Here is a 4,939-nt window from a genome sequence, read left to right on the forward strand (position 1 = left end):
TGTTGTCTGGCACTTTCAAATGAGAAAAATAGGCTCTTAGTGGTCAGGTTACAAGGTTTCATACTAGTAAATGTCAGAAACAGTACCCCAGACCAGTGCCCTGCTTCCTCTGACATGGATCTCTAAGAATTTGTCAGTATGAGGGAGAAGCTGCAAGAAGAGACGAGTTTGGATAGTCACAAAGGACCAGAACTGGTGAAAAGGGCTTGCTCATTGCCTCCACAAACCTATAACCTGGGGGAACCCTGGAAGCCTGAGTGAGATGAAATTTGGAACAACCAAAAAGACAGGCTTTTTATGAGGTGAGTAGTAATCTTGCAGTGCTTAACTGGATAACAACTAGGAGAACTCATCCAGTCCAGCCATGTGTAAAGCTCTGTGGTAGGTGTTTTGTTTCCCATGGGAATTCTACGAATTAGACCTAGTGCCTGCCTCTCATGGGTCTACTTTCAAGATGATGGGATTGGGACATATGAATATCTTTAAAGACAGCTGGGAAAACTCATATCTGATGAGCCCGAGTAGGTTCATGAGGAAAAGTGGGAAGTTTGGGAAAGTTTCTCAGGCCTGATGGTGGGTTCATTTTCTTTCCACCAAATGTGCCTTGAACACTGGACAGTGACAGATGCCTGGACTGGTACAGAGACACGTAGCTCTGTGTTCTGATTCAAGATGCCATTTCTTAGACTGTCACTGCCAAGTTATGGACTGTTTTAAGAGACTCTTCTCATTTCTTGGAAGGTCCTAAGATGCATGGTACCTCTCACCTGCTTCTTCCCTGTTAGACTTACCCAGAAAGGGCTGTCCCAGGCCTCTTTGTAAGTTCTTTAGAGAAGAATCTCTTTAGAATCTTTCATTTTTCTGCATTCAGGCAGAAATAGAACACCTATCTCCAGCCAGGGATCACAATACCACATTCCAGACAGATGGCTTCCTTGTGGTTCTACCTCAGGACTTTTCCCTCTGCCTGGAATCCACCCCTATGGTAATCACATGACCATTTCCCCTCCCCATTCAGATCTCAACTCAAATGTCACCTCTTCAGAGAGGCATTCCCTTAGCTATCCCTCCAATCATTCTCTATCCCCTTGTCCTGGCTTATGTTTTCTTTTTTTTCATAGTTCTTATCACTGTGTGACAGTATATCAATTTCCTTGTTCATGTATTGCCTCTACTAGAATTGTCAGCTCCATTTAAGGAAAGAACCGTGGTTTTGTTGACCACTACGTCTCCAGTTCCTAGGACGGTGACTGGCACACGGTAAGCCCTCAATGACTGCCCAAGGAATGAATGACTACAGAGCATTCCTATTCCTCAGATCACTTGCAACCAAAAGCCAAAGCCAACTATAGCACTAGGTCCCCCAAAAACTGTCCTCCTACCTGCCCCATGTCATCTCTTCTGTCTGAGCAGTTACAACCACCATTGCCATTACCGACCACTGTTTTATTTATTAATATAACAGTTAATATTTGTACAATTATTCCCAAGGCTCATATAATCTTAATAATTAATTAAGTGCCTATAACAGGAGTGTGTCTGGCATATAGCAATGACTTGATTCATATTTTTCTAATTCACTCTCATGACAGTGTAGACTATATTAGCCAGGGACATCATAATCATATGGAAGAGATATGACCATTTGTCAGTACTTTGTTAGGCACGGTGCGAGGTTTTGGGCTAGGGGCTTTTACATACATTTTCTTATTTACTTCTCCCCAGAGCCCCAAGAGGTAGGTATTTTTATCCTCCAGGGTCACAGTTGGTAACTGGGCTATGGATATTCCAACTTAAGTCTGTTTGACCCCAAACCATATTCTGTACTAAAAAAAATCCTGCCCTGGAAAAAAGCCTTACCTCCTCAGTTACTCCTAGAAAAAGCCCTGTTTTTTCACCCAGAAAATGAAAGACCTTTCAGGTACTTTGCAGTTGTCAGTTCCATGATTCTATCTCTTCCATCTTGGTGTGAGCAGGATCATGAGCTTTACTACCTGCCTCTATCTCTGCAAGATAATTTCTTCCAAAGACACTCAGGTAATCTGTCTCCTCATTTTGTACCCCCTTCTACTTCTTAGATTATTTCCCTTCTCTGAGGAGGACATATGATGCCCTTGTCCCTCACTGCCCCCTTCATGAAAAGGCTTTCCCCCAAGGCTCTGCCTGCCTGACATGCACCCGTTCATTAAAAACGAGTGACGTCCTCTTTCAGTCGGCCTCATCATGTTCTTCCTGGTTTCGCCCAGAGCTGCTGCCAAGACTTCCCACCTCGCCTGCCTGGCAGACATAACTCTTTTATGCTAGGGCTCGGTTATCAGAAATAAAATGAGCCCCTAAGTCAATCAAGCCCAGGCAGTTGGGCCGCCTTCTTCATCAGTTATCAGAGTTAGGGAATTAGGACTCAAGCCAGCCTTCTAGAACCAAAGTCTATTTACCCAAAACACCAGCACTCACTAGCAGAGTGATGCTCCTGCGTGGTTTGGAAAAAAAAAACTTCTGGCATTACAAGCTGCAAGCACAGAACACTATTGGTTGGAAGAACAGAGGGGGGTTTATGATCCACTTAAAATATTTGTGTAAGGAAACCAGGGATTCGCCACCTGTTTCCCCTTCTACTGATATTTATGACAGCTGAGGAATCTTACGCTTCACAAAAGCTTCGGCTCTATGCCCAAACCCTCTAGCCTATTCTTTCCATTTACATGAACATTTTCACAGAAAAGCATAAACCTCGCCTCGTCATAAAAGAGGAGAGTTCTCCCCTCTTCCAGCAGGGTGATGAACACTCTTGCACAGGTCGTGGCAGCTCAGCCCCATCCTCTGGTTTGGAGCAGGAGATGAATGTGCTGCCATGTATGCTCTTCTCCTGATCTGGGGCCATTGTTGGCATGAATGGAAGTAAAGAATGGAGTGCCCATAGGCATGCAATAAGAGGTACACTGGAGGGAAAACCAATTTCCCTAGTTTCTTTTCGGTGCCTCTTACTCCTAAATGGCTGTTAGATTTCTCCTGGAAAGTGTCTGGATATGATGAATCTATCAACAGAAACTTGAATTCTCCTTACTCCCCACCCCTTCACCTCCACCTCCAAGGGCCAGAGAGTCTGGCTGGGCACTCTGGGAACACCACTGGCTCCTACACCCAAGGAGCCTACAGGCTTTTGGAGGGGAGCACCACTGTAAAAGCAGAACATTTTATAGTTAGAGGTGCTCTTCAAGGTTATCTGGTCCAAATCTCCTCTTTGAATAAACATGGAAACTGAGGCCTGGAGAAACAAAGTGAGATATTCCAGGTCCCACAGCTAACTGGTAGCAGGGGAAGACTAAACTAGATCTTCTAACTTCCAATGTAGTATGCTTTTCATTATGCCATCGGGATCATGATAAAAAATAATTTGTTTAGCACCTGTCTTTGGACTGTGCTGCTAACCAAAGTCCATTAAGTAGACATGGTTCAGGCTCTTTGCTCACAGCTTAGTGTGAGAACAGAGACCTGACTACATCAGGTGTATTGAAGAGGACATCATGGTACATTCACATACACTGAACCAAGGGAAGCACGAAACAAACCATGTACTGGCTTTATTGCGAGGGTTCTTGGTGTTCTGACAAAGTTATGGTAAATCCTGTAAGTCAGGTCAGAAACTAAGAATCGGGAGCATATCTTGCTGGGAGGTGAGAAACGGCAAGGAGGGTAGCCCGCTGAGAGAAACTAGACTGAGATGACAGATTCAGCATCCACTCCAGCATCATCCTTTCACCCCAAACCTCTAGACCTGATGTCCTTTAAAAACCCATGAAACGCTGGGAAACAAGAAACCTAAGGAGATTCTAGAGTGACAGATCTGGGGAGAACATCCCCAGAAGCAAGCTCATCCATCCTTGAGGTAGGGTTTAACCCATCCACACCTACAGGCTTCCAAAAAGATGTATCCACACTTTCCTAAAATCTGAAGAAGATACTTCTGCCTCTTGTAAGGTGACATTTCTCAATGCTACCCTAATCCTCATAGTTAGGAGCCTGAATTCACTGTGCTTCATGCAACAGCCTCTCCCTTTTGCTGGGGAGGTAGTGGAACTAGAAACCTGTTGCATTTTGTCACTACTACACAATCCCTCAGAGGACTATGTTAGCCATGCCCTCTGTAGCTGTTTCCTCTCTCTCTCTCTCTAGCCTTTTCTTCTGCAAATTATACAAACCTGCAGCTCCAAACTTTATGATTCTCCCAGATCCCTCTTCTTGCTTTACCTTCTAACAAGCCCAGAAACACTGTTACTAAATTCAATCTTCTGATTGTTCTTCTGATTGTCTCTGGAGTGAGGGCAATGAATTGGCCTATCTCTCTAATTGCACTATGATTTAAGCCACTAATTGTTAAGTATCATAGTGTGATAAAGTCATCAGCTCATTTTATAGGAGGGTTTTTTTCTTTACAGTCCAGCTTGCTTTGTATTACACTGCTCCATCACCTTATTGTACTAAAAGCCAGAATCTTAACCAAAATTTCTTTTTTTAAAATTTTATTTATTTGTTCATGAGAAACACACACACACACACACACACAGAGGCAGGCAGAGACACAGGCAGAGGGAGAAGCAGGTTCCCTGCAGGGATCCTGACGTGGGACTTGATCCCAGGTCTCCAGGATCACACCCTGGGCTGACGGCGGCACTAAACCGCTGAGCCACCCGGGCTGCCCTTAACCAAAATTTCTGCCTCACCCTGTCTTAGCTTTCTTTACCCTTGTGTACTTTACTGAAGTTTGCCGAAGCCACTACTTCTGCCACTTGATCAATGGTCAATTCTTAATTATCCACATGTAGAATAGCTATTTTGTGGGTCTTCATTTGCTGTTGGCTCTTGTGTGGCATGGACTTCCAGAAGACAGACAATTCCATGCAAGCTACCGTGAGGAAAGCAGACACTTGCCTGGTTGAGA

At 44.3% G+C, this 4,939-nt stretch overlaps 2 long non-coding RNA genes across 2 annotated transcripts in view; one reads left to right on the plus strand and one right to left on the minus strand.

Annotated features, from left to right (window-relative positions):
• Positions 1 to 954, minus strand: part of LOC118352549 (uncharacterized) — a 3,864-nt gene extending 2,910 nt beyond the window's left edge. Inside the window, exons 1-2 of the long non-coding RNA XR_004809805.2 lie at positions 792 to 954; positions 1 to 12 (exon numbers count right to left, since the gene is read on the minus strand). The exon at positions 1 to 12 is cut by the window's left edge and continues 199 nt beyond it. This is a non-coding gene — a long non-coding RNA (uncharacterized LOC118352549). The remainder of the gene's footprint in view (positions 13 to 791) is intronic.
• On the plus strand, positions 871 to 2,306 carry LOC112669046 (uncharacterized). The gene is made up of 3 exons (XR_003142033.3): positions 871 to 985; positions 1,179 to 1,260; positions 2,079 to 2,306. It is a non-coding gene; the product is annotated as an uncharacterized LOC112669046 (long non-coding RNA).
• Positions 2,307 to 4,939: the final 2,633 nt, after the last annotated feature.

The sequence above is a fragment of the Canis lupus genome, chromosome 27, assembly GCF_003254725.2.
Source record: "Canis lupus dingo isolate Sandy chromosome 27, ASM325472v2, whole genome shotgun sequence".
NCBI classification, from domain to species: domain Eukaryota; kingdom Metazoa; phylum Chordata; class Mammalia; order Carnivora; family Canidae; genus Canis; species Canis lupus.